The 17,350-nt window shown below is 34.7% G+C and overlaps 1 pseudogene; it reads right to left on the bottom strand.

Moving 5' to 3' along the window:
- Positions 1 to 9,375: 9,375 nt before the first annotated feature.
- The window catches only part of LOC106986603 (60S ribosomal protein L18a-like), a 103,471-nt pseudogene continuing 95,496 nt past the window's right edge, over positions 9,376 to 17,350 (bottom strand).

Genomic DNA, 17,350 nt, shown 5'->3' with positions numbered 1-17,350 from the left:
ATAAAGTTGGGAGAATACTTAAAGATTACATATCAGTAATATCATCAGCATTGTTCAGAGACTTCTGTATATACACTGTCTCATTATTTGATCTGACTAGATTTGTCCTAAATCTGTTTTTTAAAGGGTGATTTTTTTTTGTATTTTTATAATTTAAAAAAATTGGAAAACTTGAAAATTAAATTGTTAAAATTATATTGAAAGCATCCATAATCCTACTATTCAGAGAAAACATTTTGTATATTTTAATTTACTATAGCCTTTATATAAATATCAGTTTTTTTTAAATTGAGTATATATATATCAGTGTTTTTGACTTTTATTTTAAAATTTTATTATAATTTCCTATATTAGAATATTCTCAAGATAATTTTGATGCATACTTGATATTTCAGTCTTTGAATATGCTGTAATTTATTTAAAATTTCCACATAATTCAAGTATGTTCTTTTTTTCCATTTTAAAACAAAATTGTAAGTATCTATATACAGTAGTCTTTGCAAATCAGATCATTTATAATATATACACATATATTTAAAAGATGCTACCTGGTAATGATTTTTTAGACACAACACTAAAGACATAATCCATGAAAGAAATAAATGACGAACTGGATAAAAATTGAAAAGCCTTTTGCTCTGTGAAAGATAATGTCAAGAGAATGAGAAGATAAGTAAAACATTGGGAGAAAATAATTAAAAAATACATTCTCATAAATGACTGTTTTCTAAAATATGCAAAGAACACTTAAATCTCAACAATAAGAAAACAAACAACTTAATTAAAATATGGACCAAAGACCTCAACAGACACTTCACCAAAGAAGATAGGAAGATGGCAAATAAGTATATAAAAAGATGCTTCACATTATATGTCATCAGGGAATTACAAATGAAAACAATGTACCACTACATACCCTATTAGAATGGCCAAATCCAAAACACCAAATGCTAGCAAGGATGTGGAACAATGGGAACTCTGATTTATTGCTAGTAGGAATGTAAAATGATGCAGCCACTGTGGAACCCAGTTTGGTGTTTTCTTTCAAAGCTAATCGTAGTGGGGCACCTGGGTGGCTCAATCAGTCAAGGGTCCGACTTCAGCTTAGGTCATGATCTTATGGATCATGGGTTCAAGCCTTAAGCTGGGCTCTGTGCTGACAGCTGAGAGCTTGGAGCCTGTTTCAGGTTCTGCTGCCCTTTCCCTGATCATACTCTGTCTCTCTCATAAAATAAACATTTAAAATAATTTAAAAACATAATCAGTTTCCAGCAATATGCTAGTTGGTATTTATCCAAAGGAGTTGAAAGTTTATGTTAAAGATTTATGCCCACAGAAAAACCTGTACATGGATGTTTGTAGCACATTTACTCTAATTCAGCAAAACATGCAAGCAACCTTATTATTCAGCACTGAAAAAAAAAAAACTATCATGCCATGAAAAGACATGAAGGAAGCATACATGCATATTACTAAGTGGAAGAAGCCATCTGAAAAGGCTATGTACTGGGTGATTCCAACTATATGACATTGTGGAAAAATCAAAATTATGTAGGCAATAAAATGATCTGTGGTTGCCAAGGGTTTTGGGCAGGGAAGGATGAATAGGAAGATCATAGAGGATTTTTAGGGCAATGAAAATACTCTTTATGATACTGTACTGATGGATATATGTCATTATATATTTGTTCAAACCCATAGAATATATAATTAAGATAAGCCCTGTATTTTGCTATGAATCTAAAATTGCTGTAGAAAAATAAAGTCAAATTTTAAAAAATGCTGACTAGGTAGACAAAAATCATGTCATATTTTTTAATTTGCATTTTACTTCTCGTAAATGAGAAAAGAACTTTTATTTATTTACTTATTTTTTTAAAGTTTATTTTTTATTTATTTTGAGAAAGAAATAGCAAGTGGGGGAGGGTCACAGAGAGAGAGAATCCCAAGCAGGCTCCAAGCTGTCAGAGCAGAGCTGGATGGGGGGCTTGAACCCATGAACCATGAAATCATGACCTGAGCTTGAAGTCAAGAGTCAGATGCTTAACCGACTGAGCTACCCAGGCACCATGAAAAAAGAACTTTTAAAACAAATGTATTATTCATTCTGAATTTTGTTTCTTAATTGCATATTTATATAATTTGCCTTATTTTTAATTGCTTTTTTGTATTTTTTTTTCAGTATCCATATTCAATTCTGTGATCTACTAGGACTTTGAGGCTTTATGAAGACTATAAGCATTCTTTAAATAAAAAAATGATTAACTAGCATTCATTCATACCCAATTTGTGAGCTAGTAGCCACTTTACTCTTTTTGTTAAAGACAGCATTTCTAAAACATGACCTTGTCCAAGCTATATAACATGATTATAGTGTTATTGGTAGGGACAAGTCATTATTAGTTATTGAGGAGGTAGTGTAAGGTAAGATTCTGTTTCTATACATTTTCTAGAACTTCAGATTTGATATTATATTTTGATAATGTATTAGACATTAGTTCAACATGAAATTGAGGTGGCACAAAAATTGTTTTTGGGTGAAAGTAATTTTGACACATCAAAAAAGTTTATGTAATTATATTCATAGGTATGCTCAAAGGTATGGATTTGTCTAATTATCACAGGTCTGTTCCCAAAACAAACAAACCAAAGAAACCAAAGAACTTGAGATCCTCTAAAGATACTATAATGTATGAGTCATCTTGGACTATTATAACAAAATACCATAGACTGACTGGTTTAAACAACAGAAATCCATTGTCTTACAGTTTGAGAGGCTACAAATCCAATATCAAGGTGATGGCAAATGTGGTTTCTTGAGCTGCGACCTCTTCTGACTTTCCAAGAGCCACCTGCTCACTGTGTCTTCACATGGCCTCTTCTCTGCTCTTGTTGACAAGGAGAGACAGAGCGTTCTCTTCTTAAAAGGATACTAGACTTACTGGATTAGGACCCACCCTTATGACCTCATCTAGCCGTATTTATCTCCGTGAAGACCCCAGCTCCAAATACAGTCACATTGGGGGCTGGAGCTTCGACATAGGAACTTGGGGGAGACACAATTCAGTCCATAACAGATATTTACAGGTTTTGTTCAACTAGTTTAAAATATACAAGGGAAAGAAAAGATTCTGAGGCATTGGATTTGTAATAAGTAAACTTCTAAACTATCAATGAGGAATTGTTATCAAAATAAGTGGATTAGTACAATAATCAAACCTGTTTCCCACCATTCACAGTTCATTTCAACAAGTGAGAGCTCTATATTACTCCTGGTGACAGTGTTCTATGGCATTTTCTCTTGTTCCTCAAGAAAAATTCAGTGCATTGGACAGATTTAGGCAAGAATGTGCACTTTATTTTAAAATTTATAATGTATGTAAGCCTATATCAGGGCTTTTGAAAAGTAACTTAAATCCTTGTATCAGTAAATATAGCAAGTGCCAGTTTCAATTCTTTTTTTCTTTCTCATAATTTCTTATGAACCCACAGTTTAGAACAAAGCTACTTAAAATGTAGGTTCCAGGAGCCATCTGCCACTCCCATTCTCAGGTTCTTTTGGGTCAGCTCCAAAATTCGGCTGCTAGAGAATATACCCCTGTAAGGCCATTCTAACAGATGGTCATTTTGGTGGTTTCCCACATTATTCTGTAAAGTGAATGTATTGTGACCATCTGAGAAAGTGCCCACTGAGAAAGTGATTTTTTTCTTTCCTTTTTGTTTTTTTAATTTCTATTTACCTGAAACATCTATTCATGAAAATGACTTTATAGGGAAATTGTGACATCCCTTAAGGCAATCCCATCACATTATCTGTAGTGTAGCCACACTACAAGCAGAAGGATATATGTTGCCTAATAGAGTTTCTGATGTAGAAGAGATTGTATTAATATATTATATGCCTATTTTCAGGATAATGTTCTTTCATTCATGACTATAATATAATGTTAGTCTTGAAAATAGGTATCCCCTTTCTTCATACAGATTATAGTATTTTTTAGGCTAAGTGTGTAGGTTTTCTATGCTGACTGGAGCTAAAGTGGTTTAATGTGTCTGTGTGTTGTTGTGTGTTTGGATGCGTAATTCATCTTTGAATTCTCGTTCTTGTTTGCCTGGATCATGTTAAATATGAAAATATACCAGTGGCTGCGGTTTAGTTCTAGACATAAACATTTTCTTTAAGTATTCTAAAGGTTAATTTTAATGCACTGTTTTATTCCTTCTTTCAGAATTAATATGAAATCATAATATTAAATGCCATGAAGTTGAAATACATGCTATGATGAGCAAATTGTAATGAGGGAACAGACAGTGGTCAGCGAGGTTAGGAAAGGCTTTCTTGGACAAAAGTGTTTTTCCTGATACCTGAACTAAGAGGAGTAATTAATTAAGCAAGAATATGGTAAGCAGAACCCAGAATTTGTAGCAAATGCTCAGCCACTATTAAGTCTTTGGAGCTTTTTTTAAATAATTGGAAAAGACAACGCGAAAATATGAGCAGGGAATTACTTCATCTTATTTACATATTTAAGTAAACACTTTGATTGCTCAGAGATGAACAAAGCGTATCAAGAATGGATGCAGGGAGACCATTTAGAAAGCCATTATGTCTATCTGGGTGGTAGACGATAGAAATTAATCCAGAGAGTTGGAGAGGTTGAGGGGGAGAAATCATTGGTTTTTAGGAATATTTAGGAGATGAAGTTGATAACACATGGTGATTGATGGGATAGAGGAAGTGAAGAAGAAGCTGATATTAAGAGTGATTCTCTTCTGAGTATAATCCCTCATTAAATTTGGGCATAGAGATCATAGATTTAATTTTCAGTGCTTGGGGTCTGAGATACTTGTAAGACAGCTAAGTGTTGGATATCAAATTAAAGGTTGAATGGAACTAGAACACAGACAGAAATAGTCTAGACTGTGTAAGCATAATCTATAAAGATTTGTGAGTGAGATCTCCTACAAAGATAATATAAATAGCTAAAAAAAAAATGTTATAAAAGTAGTTCAGTTTACACATAAGAGAGATTATACTTGTTTTCATAGTTCCAGTGTAAATTAGTATCAGTAGGTATAAATTACAGGTAAATTAATCTCACATAAACATAAAAAAAAAAGATGTTTTAAACCTTCATGGCTCTAGGAGTAAGAAATTCGCTTTGGAGGTGGTAATTCCTCATTGACATATGTGATAGATCAAAGCCTAGAGAACTAGAAAGTTTTAGACATTTAAGAGTCTTTTTTAAACCTGAGTTGTAAAATCAAAAGACATAAAATATTTCTACTTTATTATTTGTAACTTGTTACAATGAACATGGGTTCTTTAATTATTGAAAAGAATACTCTTGATGATTAAAAGAATATGAAAATGAGTGGAAGATATGAGAAATTTTTAAATGATAATATGCCATCCATAGTTACAAAGCTAACATTACCATGCTTTAAAAAATCCCTATTTAAAACAGACATTTGATGTTTCCGTGAATCCTAAGGTTGGTCATCATACTTAGAGAAATGGAGAAATTATTCCATGTTGCACTTAAACTTTATGGAGCATTTTGCAGTATCATTAACTAGTTTCACATTTTATGTCCATCATAGTAATTGTCCTCCCACAAAGATATGGTTAAAAAAACTAGAGCAATGGGAATAAGTCTGTAGATAAGTTTTAAAAGCCACTGTAGGCATCACTTAACCCAACAGATTGGGTATTTGGTTCTTCCCCTATGAATTATTCATGACCAGAGGAGTGCTGAATCATTTACTGCATTTACCAGTGGGGTGCTTGCAAAATGCCGCCTGGGGAATCATTGTACATTTGTGACCAGAGGAGTAAATATGTGAGAGCCTTATTTTTTTTTAATTTTGTCTGCCTATGCATAACTGTTTTAATGTCTAAAGAATGCTAGAGATAGAAGATGCAGAGGTTCTATTCAACTTCATACCTCCTCAGCTATTTTGAATGTTATGACTACAGAATAACACATCACATTGTAAGCAGTAGAAAGACTACAATTATTGGGTTACACTCTAAAACACTTTAAAACTTGGTTCTTGTGAATCCATACGTTTAAACAGCTGTTTTAAAATCTTGCTTATTTTTGGGATATCTTTAAACAGCTGTTTTAAAATCTTAGTTATTTTGGGGGCACCTGGGTGGCTCAGTAGGTTAAGCATCTAATTCTTGATTTGGGCTCAGGTCATGATCTCACAGTTGTGAGACTGAGCCCCATATTGTGCTCAGCTCTGACAGCCTGGAGCCTGCTTAGGATTCTCTCTATCCCTCCCTCTTCCCCTCTCTCAAAATAAATAAACATTAAAAAAGAAAAAGAAAATCTTGGTTATTTTCAAGGAGAAAGGATGAGCAAAACTCATGAGAAATGGTGGGGCAGATAGTAGGGTGTCCTATAACATTTTCCATACCTGCTTTCTTTTGTAGGATACAACATTTACTGAGAATACTTATTTCAAACTTTGTGCTAGGGCAGTACGGTCCAATAAAATTGTAATGGGAAATGGAAATGTGAATCACATATGTAATTAAAAAAATTTTTATAGCCAGACTACTATACTATATACACTATAAAAATATTTCAATGTTTTATTTTAGCAAATATATAAAACTATTACTATTTCAACATCTAACCAATATAAAAATTAATGAGGTATTTTACCTTTTTTGTACTAGGACCTAAATACCTGCTTTATATTTTAAACTTACAGCACCTCTCAGTTCAGAGTACTGACACATTTCAAGAGCTCAATAACTGTACACGACTAGTGGCTATTAAATTACATGCAGAATTCTAGGTTCTCAAACATGACCTATTCATAATTTCTGATTATCCCAATAGATATGTGGAAGTTGAGAGACAAGAGTAAGCGACTTGGGTTTGAATTCTAATAATACACCAAAACCAAAAGGAATGGTAGGTTAACAGCTAAGAATGCAAAACCCATCATTAGGTACATATGAAATCAATAAATGATTTTTTGTGCGTGTGTGAATAAGACAGAGTGTAATGATAGATAATAACTGACAAATTTTTCAGCTTTGCAGGTGAATTCTAAGTTTGAAATTAGAGTTAGTCATATTGATAGTGAAAGGAGCAAGCAGAACTCTTAATCACCCATGGTCGACTTGGGGTCAGAATGGTATAATGGTATAGGTAGATCTAAGGGAAATTAGTTAGAAGAAAAAAGTCTCAAAAATTAACCAAAAAATATCCTTAGGAGTTTGGATCACACCCTCATTTAATTATCTCCAGTTCCCAGGAGAAACTAGAGAAAATTGGTCCACCTTTGAGAGCTTATTAAAAACTAATTCAGACGAGTTAAATGAGTCGGTTATAATATTGCCTGAGGATTCCAGAAGAAAAATAAAATTTAAAAAAAATGTTGATTTCTCCTATCTTTTAGTTTTAAATGCCACTCAAAATCACCTAATTTTTGTAAAAGAAAATTCTACATATCACAATAAGACTGCCCAGAAAAAACAAGTTTTTTGTTTGTTTGCTTGTTTGTTTTCCTGGTATATCTTATGTAAGTATTTCTTATGGCATTTCTTTGCCATCTTATGCTAGTGGTTCTGATTATTCTCCTTATGTCTATGATCAGCAGCAGGAAAAAGTCAAACCTTAAAATAAGGTCTTACCAAATATAGAGTTAAGATGTTAAGAATTAATATACATGTGTTTTCTCAAGGATATAATCAGGTAACTTCTCTCTTTGGAAATATGATTTAATGTTTCATAATATAGACAAAGAGTACAATCTTATTTGTAGCAAGTAATCTATGAGTATTTTCTGTCCTACTAAATTACCTCTAACAGCCAGATGTTCTGGAAGAACAATTAGGTCTAATGAGTGATTCTTTAAAATTTTACCAAGAGAGAACAGGGCTAAATAAAGCTTGACTGTAACCAAATATTTACTAGGGTCACGAGATTTATCCAGTTACTTTTAAATTAAGAATCTTATACATAGAGGGGCACCTGGGTGGCTCAGTTGGTTAAGCATTAGACTTCAGCTCAGGTCATGATCTCGTGGTCCATGAGTTCAAGCCCTGTGTAGGGCTGTGTGCTGACAGTTCAGAGCCTGGAGCCTACTTTGGATTCTGTGTCTCTCTCGCTGTGCACTTCCCCTGTTTGCGCTGTGTCTCTCTCTCTCAAAAATAAATAAACATCAAAAAAATTTTTAAAGAAGAATCTCATACATAAAAAAGCACAAGAATTATATACCATTCTTTTAAGAATGTAGCTTCTTATATCTTTTGAATCTGTTTTAAATTCCATCAGTAGTTACCACCAATTTGTTCAGCTCTTTCCCAGAAACTGTAGTAGATGCGTGTGGCTTTTTCTACATATGTGGCTTCTGTGGGCATAAACAAGTCTATTTGACATCTTCTTCAGAAGGTAATGTCTATCTGTAGCATATGAGCATTCTGTAAAAATAAATCTTACTGCAGTTTAATGAAATTGTTATACAATAATGTAAGTTTTCTGAACTATAATATGAACATTAAAGGGGCTTTCTTTTTATTCCTTCTTTTTATAGTATACTAGAAATCTTATTTGGCCTGAGAAAATAGGATAACTAATATTTAGTAATCTTTTTAAAGTTTATCTCCTGTTAACATGTAACACCTTTCCTGGCCACTAGGGTCTTGGAACTTTTCTCTAGTTTCTTCCCTCCATACCACTGCCCAACTTCAAGGACACATTTCTAGATCATTGTATGCTTCTTACTATCTTTTATAATTGTTTGGTTTCCAAAATCTTAAAACTCTTTATCTGAAACCCTCTATCTTTCGAACCTTCAAATTCGTTCAGTGGCACTGCTACTGAGCCTAGCTGCCGTCCCCCACTGCACCCCACCCTTACATCTCCACCTGCCTCCTCCATTCCCTACCTCCAGTGACCTAGAAATTGAGCTCCTTTAATGGGTCATTCTGTAGCAGGCTTTGTTTTCCTGTTTATGTGGCCTGGACACACTGATCGCTCATTTCAATTGTGCTCGCTTAAGACTTTTTATTCTTTTGTTCCTCTTAACTTTTCACCACAGAAAACTTGCCATTGATAACAGAGATTGGTCCAAGAATTTTATTTGTCTCCTTGTCGTCTCAGATGCTTAGGACTTCTACAGAAACATGACAGCTATACTCATCAGGTCCTTTAGGGTTATGAGTGTAGAATCTTCTGCCTTAACTGCATTCTCGCTCTCGCTCTCACTCTCGCTCTCGCTCTCGCTCTCGCTCTCTTTGTTTTGTTTTGTTTAGGTTTTTTTGTGTTTGTTTGTTTTTTTGGCTTTTTGGGTTTTTGGTTTTCCCAAGGCATTTCTTTAGGCAGACCTAGGGACAGGGAAGCTCTGTATCTAAAAGAAGATTTTGGGCCTCTTGATGGTAAAACATGGCTTCTGTTGGCCATGCAAGACCCAGTGGGTCAGTGGGAACTTGATCCTAGAGTCGTGGAGTTGGTTGGCTGCTGGTGGGCACTTGCTGGCTGCAGTCTCCTCCACCTTTATGATCTGGATCGGGTGGGCCCAGGTGCGATGCCAGGTGTCCATGTCTCAGTAGCACTGGGTAACAGCACCTGCAGTGGTCAGGTCAAGTACTCTTGGTACATGTTGTGAGTGCCATGGGGGAATCATGGCACAGACAGGTGCTGAAGTTCTTGATCCATGTGGGGTATTTCTTAAACACCTGTCCGTAGGAGACAATTACTCTTGAAGATATATTCATCTTCTTCAGCTGAGACACAAAGTACCAGAAGTGGGCCTTGGTGACAACATGATTAGGTACAATGATTTGCACGTGATAGAGGTGCGGAGTATGGCATTTGGGGTAGGCAGGCAGTGCTCTATCACCTTGTACTCTCCCAGTGTGCCTGAGGCCTTTGGGCGCACTTTCCGCTCTCACTGACACCCACAAAAAGAAGTGTTAGCTGCATAATTATTAATGTCTGATACCTTTTTCTTTCCTGTTGGCTCCAGGTCCCTTTTTTGTTGTGGCTGCCCCAGTGTTACCAAGCTACTATCCTTTAACTTCAACAGATGTCTTGGATTATTTCCTCAGTGAGAAAACAAGTCAACAGTGATGAAATTTCTTACCTGCCCCTCTTGACCCTCTATCACAGATTCTTCATATTCAGTGATACCAGGATTTATCTCACTTTCTCCTCCAATTTCAGAGAATGAAATACCTTTTCCTTTTTAGGGTTAGTTCTCCAACGATTTTCTTGCTATCTCTCCTTTCTATGTACTTTAAGAACTTAATTCATCAGATTTCCCCTCTCTTTCTTGGATCTGCAAACACTTCCTTCCCACAGAGCCTTTCTTAAAGCAAACTAAATGTTTACTTCTCCCTGTCATAAGTAATTTCTCCTGCAACCCTACATTTTCCTCAAGTTAAATTCCCATCTCTGTCCTATTCACATTCATACTTTAAAAATGATTGATTTCCCCATCTCCTGCTCATCAATTTGCCCAATGTAATCTGTCTTCTATTTTACCCATTTTTCTCAAATACTCTTTGGAGTATTGACTATTGTACTCTCTATTTGATAAATTAAGTTTTTATTTTTTTGTCTCACTTCATCATGGTCACAAAGTGACATTGTTGGATCTTCGTGTTTTGTCCGAGATAATTTATATTCAACAAGAGGACATTATACCCTTAACTGTGGGTGCCAGGCCAGCTCTAACAACACCCAGGCCTTGCTGTTAGACTCAGCCCATTTGTGGCTATTAAGGGATTGATTTTCTCCTTCTCAGCAATGATGATGGTGATGTCAATAATAAATGATAAGTGCATTTGGTTCGTATGTTCATTCTGTTTTAAATTATTAATATATATTAAATCCTTCAATCCTCTCAATACTACTGGATAGGTACTATGATTTTCTCCGTTTTGAAGATGAGAAAATTAAGACCCCAGAAGGGAAAATAACTTGAGCACAACAAAGCTGGTAATATTTAGAACAGATATGTCAGCTATTTCGTACACACCATTGCGTAGCTTCGCAGTTGTATTTGTTTCAGGGCTTGGCCTCTTATTTTGCATTAGCTTTCCTTGTGATTGATTCTCACTGGCACAACTCATCGTGTTTTATCTTCCATTCATGCTGAGTCTTTCTTGCCTCCTGCCTCAAGACATCTCTGTTGCCACTGACACCCACTTGGTATCTCTAGATGAGCAATGTAGGAAAGGCAGAAGAGTTAAAAGTTTTTAGAGCAAATTTTTAACTAATGTTGTTGAGAGGTGGTGAATATTCTCCCTTTTGTCTTATCCATGGACTATCCTGAAATGCAACAGTTAGGATGATCTCTTAGAAGACATTCCAGCAGTCAAACAATCAAGTGTGCTTGACTTAAAATTGAATGTTTGCTCTCCCTGTATCTATGTCTCACTCAAATTTCTAGTCACTTCTGCTTCTCTGGAATTGTATTCCCTAATAAACTGGTAGTATACAAACTTTTATGCCAGGTTTTGCTTTTTGGAGAACCCAGGCAATCTAAATCGAAACTGTGAAAACTCCACCTGGATGGTCTACAGTCTCTTCTTACTTATCTAGTAGAGCATAGAGGTTGACAACACTGGCTTCAGAAGATAAATATCAGTTGGAGTTTGGATGTTGCCTTGAATAAGCAATGTGACCTTGAGTGATTTATTTAATCTCTCTTGCCCTTTCTTAAAAATTAGAGATAACAGTACTTACTTTAAATAGCTCTACCTCCCTAACAAGGGTTATGACAAATTTAATAGTTTGCTGTGACTAACATACTGTTTGACATGTAACATGTAAGCATTATTTTTATTATCATTATTAATATCTTTCAAAACTGTCTTTCCCCTTTGTCCTGATATATATTAATGTTAACACCATCTAACCTACCACCCAAACAAAACAAATTGTAAGGAAATCATTGACTCTTCCATCTGCTTCAACCATTTCTCCTCACAAACTTTCATCATATAATTGCTTAATAAATTAATGTTTATTTTACTTCTCAAAAACCTTCTCACATCCATTCTTTATTAACCTTGCTATCTTCATTTTGACAGGCATTTCCAGAATCTCACCATAATTTGCAATAGTGTACAATGTTAAATGATTTTCCTTGCCTACTATCCTTAATGCATCACATTTATTCCTTTTCTTTCCTTAGTCTTTTAAAACAAAGCCCAATTTCATCACTAATAATACTGCATTGTAATTGGTTACTTATTTCTCTGTGGCTCTCAAGGGTTTATCAACCTTGGTACTATTGACATGTTGGGATATATAATTATTCATCATTGGGGGTGCTGTTCTTTGTATTGTAGGCTGTTTCACAGTATCTCTGGTCTCTATCCACTAGATGACAGTAGTGTCCCCTCCCCAGTTATGACAAAAAAAAAAAATGTCTCCAGACTTTGCCATATGTCCCCTGAGGAGAAAACCATCCTGGTTTAGACCACTGCTGTAGAAAGCGAGTCATTTACAGGCAGGGGTTATATTTTATTGACATAAGTCCCTAACACCAAGCACCATGTTGGAAAAATGATAAATGTCTAATAAATATTTTATTAAATGAATGAACCAGTTCTCTTTTCCAAGTATTCTTTTTTTTTTTTTTTTTTTTTTAATCTCAGGGACCAGCTTTTATCTGTGCTTCTGTAGCTTTTAGCGTTTGGCTTTGCATATGTCTGTTTCCCCAATTACATTGTACGATCCTTAACCCCCACAGAATGAATGGAATATAGTGGGTTCTCAATAAATACATATTCAATTACATTTAGTAAATTAATATCTATATTATATGAATATATTCATACTTGTTTTTCTCATTGAAGGTACTATATGATGATAATTGTATGTTCTCACATAATGCACCTTTCCTTTGTGACACTTATACCAGCTATAATCAACTGATCATGTATTTAATTGCTTAGTATCTATCTCTGTAGGGTATTTGAAACAGAAAACCATGGTTACCTCTTTTTTCCCCTTCTCCTCTGGCTAACCCAGAACTTTGTTCACAGTACATACTCAGTGAATTATAAGTCTTTGTCAAATGAATGAATGAAATAAATTAATGCTTCTGCTAGATGAAATTGACAGTATGTACTTGGAGAATTTGATGCAATATATGTATCATGGTTTATGGATGTATGTGATGCAGCATCTTTGAACCTCTATTAGGAAGTTTTAAAAAGTGTCATCTTTGTCAAATTAGTGAAAAGTAATTTGCCCCTCTAAATCACTTCACAAAAGAGAGAACTTGAGGCTGTCATAAGTCAATACAGATGTTTGATATCCCAGACTTGTAATCTCCTATTGCTCAGCATGTTCATTTTTTTTCCGGTACTAATGAGTAGCCCATGGATCTTAATTGACATATTGACCTTGAAAACTCTAGAAAGTGATCTCTTGTGCCAGCTTCATTATCTGTGGCTTTATTAGCCAAGGAAATTTGACAATAAAACATGAAACAATCACAATTAATCTACATACAGACACTATAAATCATACTTCTATCAAGTAAAAATAACCAGTATAGTCCCTAACATTGTATCACACAAATTCAGTTTAGTCTTATATTCCAAATATAAAATAAGTAGTTTTGTTCTGCTATTGTCTGAAACTACTTATTAACCCATATTTTAAAAATCTCAACAATGAATGTTTTATAAGAATTTCATAGAGCAGAATATTGTTTAAAGACTCTAAATTTAGTGTCTTTTGAGGAATGTTCTTGCATCAGAGGAAACCAGCATGCTATCTTAAAGAATATTAAAAGTAAGAGACAAAAAAACCTACTTTCATACATATTGCTGGGTATTTTCTTTCCTCACCATGGTCTCCTGTTGTTCCCAGTAGGGATCCCAATTTTAGGATATGCAGTAGACAGCTGTACTATAGAAGCTAAAGCTTGAAATCGTTCGGGAGAAGCTAAGTTAGGGCTTTTCATTTGACAAGAAATTGTAAGCAAAAAATCATAGTAAACAGCCTGCAATAAATGACCTGTAATAGAAGTACAAATTTAAAAAAAAATTGACTTAGAATTTTCTGATGGAAATACTATGCCAAAATAAATTTGAAAGTGATCCTAACCACAAGCAGTCATATTAGGCACCTGTTGACTCTTCTATATCATGCATAGCTTAATGAAAACGACCATTGTTTCTCACAAAAGTGTGTAACTGTGTTCCTGATGGGGAGTAAAAATTACAAAAGTATTAAATTTTCATTTCAACTTAAAGACTACTGATATTTATGTGACTTTTTATTTTAGCTGAGAGTATCTCTATTATACATGTTTTCATTCCTTTTTAATGTCTGGAAAATACACAGGTATTTCTCCAGGACATAAAATGAGTTGTTATTTTGTTATATTAATTGCCTGTACAATCATATCCAAATTCCCAAGATAATAATGGTCAGTCCTCTATCTACCTTTCAATCCTCACTCCCATTTGCCCCTTTGTTCCTGTTCTTGTGACTGTACACAATGTGAAAGCATCCATAGTGTCTAAACAGGTAGTATTCTGGTTGTATCACTCCCTGTGCTTGGAATGAAGACCCCACTATTTATCCCCTGGAAAACTCAACCTTGCTTGTCAACTCTGTGTTCAAGCCAACACTGCCTGCTCTCGGAAGCCATCACTGAGTCTTCCAGGCAGGCTTAGCTGTTTCTTTCTCCATATACCCAACTCCTATCAACTTTTTTTGTTTGTTTTCCCTTCCACTCTCTTCACTCTGGAACAAATTATCAGAGGTATTAGTCCTAAAATCAGCGGACTCAGTAGTGTCACTTGCCTGTGCACTGATCAGACCATATTTAGAAAGTATATTTAATTCTTGGCTATTGTAGAGCAACATTGATGAATCAGAACATGCTCAGAGAAGAAAAGATCTTAAAGCCATTATATCATGAGCTTCTACTTATGTGGTTATAAATTGGGAATAATAATATCTGGTACTGTTGTAAAATTGAAATAAAATAACACATCAAAATTCTGTTAACTTGAAAAGTAAATTTTGGGAAAAACGTTCCATGCCCATTTGCCAATTTTACACTCCCTGTATTGGTTGCTCCCCATCTGGAGAGAATAGACTCCCCTGTGGGCATTTGTTTCCTCTGTTTACTAATAAACTTGCAATGAAATTACTACTTTTTATTTTTTATTTATGTTTTTATTTTTATCTCCTTGATTGAATGTAAGCTTCTTCATGGCAAAAATTGGTGAAATTATTTTCATATCCTTTAATACCAGCACATTAATACTAAACACACAGTACAGTCTTCAAAAGAATATGAAGAAAACCTGAAATGAGTTTCCACCAAAGGAAAACATTACTGTTTTCTTTAAAATAGCTAATGGGCCATCATATAGAAGACTGGTAACTTCATCACCTCCAAATGGTAAGACAAGGAAGAGTGTGGGTAGCTAATTTCACATCAGTATTGGGAAAATACTAAAAACTTCTAAAAAAGAAGCAGAAATGATTTGTTATCCCATTATCCAAATAGTCTCTCCAAGTTGAAATATATGAAACCAGTTCATACAAATGATTAGAATATAGAAATAATTAAAAAGGTATATACTAGAAATAAAAGCCTAACCTTATATTTCTAGAAACTACCCTTTACAAGTGTTCTTCAAAAAGGTATTATGCATGTACATGTATGCATATAAGTACATCCGTAAAATATTTTACACTGAAGGCATTCTCCCTATTCCCATTTATGTGAGTTAGTTGGTGTCTTCCTTTCTCCTTCTCTCTCACTCCCTCTCTTTCTATTTCTCTGTGTTTGTGTGTGTAACTCCACTTCTTTATTGTCGGATATTATTGAACTTATTAAGAAAAACAGTGTTGTCATGAGCAGTCTTGTACATGGATACTTTGAAATATATTGGGAACTTTCTCTAAAGATTTAATGTTAAAAAGTAAACCAAAGAAATAGACTTTCCTGTGAGGTAACAATGTCTTCATGAGTGTTAACTTTTAGAGGCTTTCCTTTTTTTAAATTTTTTAATGTTTATTTATTTTTGAGAGAGAGAGATTGACAGAGTGTGAGCAGGGGAGGGTCAGAGAGAGAGGGAGACACAGAATATGAAGCAGACTTTAGGTTCCAAGCTCTCAACAAAGAGCCCAACATGGGGCTCAAATTCATGAACCAGGAGGTCAGGACTTGAGAGGAATTCGGATGCTCAACCAGTGGACCACCCAGGTGCCCCCAGAAGCTTTTCTTTAAAATATTCCTGCTTTGGAAATGAAGCTAAACTAAAATGGTTCCTAACAGCTGCTCATAATTCTAATATAATAACAAAATTTAGTTGCTATTTACACCAAATAATGCTTCTCAACGTTGGCTGTAATTATAATCATCTGGAGAAATTTAAAAACAATAATAATGCTCAGGTTCCAGTCCTGATGAATTAAATCAAAATCTGTAGGGATAGGGCTCAGGCTGTAGGTTCCTAGGTTCTTCTAATGTGCATTTACTGTTGAGAATTTCTGACATAAAGGTCAAGTCATTAACATTGTTTATCAATAAGTTTGAAAACAAGAATGGCAGCAACAAAAGTACAAGAACTTCACGGAATTTATTTTCTTCTCTACTAGCAAAATGGAGGGAGCATGATAGTAATTTAAAGAACAGAAACAAACTGGAGAGAACCTCAGACACTGACAGTACAGGACTTTGGTAAATGTTAGTCATTTTCTCTGAGCAGATACTCCTTTTTTTCAACTCTGTGAATGCTGGTTCCTTATACAGAGGAGGAAAGGGTCCATATCTGTCTGCACTCTTTCTCATTGTTATTCATGGGTCCAAGGAAGCTGAGATGGGCATCTGAGCTTATTTAATCAGTGGTTCTCTACAAAAAGGTTAGGAATCATCTCTCTGTATCAGAACTGATATGTAGCAATGTCCATCAGAAGAGATTAGTAGGCTTCTGTCAAGGTAGATGCGGCAGGGTAGAATGAAACCTGAAGCTAGGTTAAGTAATTGGGTTCTTGTTCAATAAAAGTGCTTGTTTGTGCTGTGTAATGAAAGATCTTTGGTGCAATGGATGTCTGAATCCAAATACCCTTCGGATTTTCTGATGGAAAAAGAGATAAGGATGAAAGGGATTTAATTTAGAACTATTGAAAAACTTTAAAGAGATTAGAAAAAAAATTGGCAAATGCACTTTCTTTTTTAAAATCAGGATTCTTTGTTACTTATCAGGGCTGGTTATTTCTTTTTTCAGTTGACAATAAAACTTATTTGTTGGTTTTGTTTTTGTTGCTTTTAGTTTTTCTCCATCAGTTTGCCATCATTAACTGACCTTTAAGATTCAGATTATGAAGAAGATAAT

This window comes from Acinonyx jubatus, chromosome A1 (assembly GCF_027475565.1).
Source record: "Acinonyx jubatus isolate Ajub_Pintada_27869175 chromosome A1, VMU_Ajub_asm_v1.0, whole genome shotgun sequence".
In the NCBI taxonomy this organism is placed as follows: Eukaryota; Metazoa; Chordata; class Mammalia; order Carnivora; family Felidae; genus Acinonyx; species Acinonyx jubatus.
Note: the sequence above shows the minus strand (reverse complement) of the source record. Positions and strands in the feature narration are given on the sequence as shown.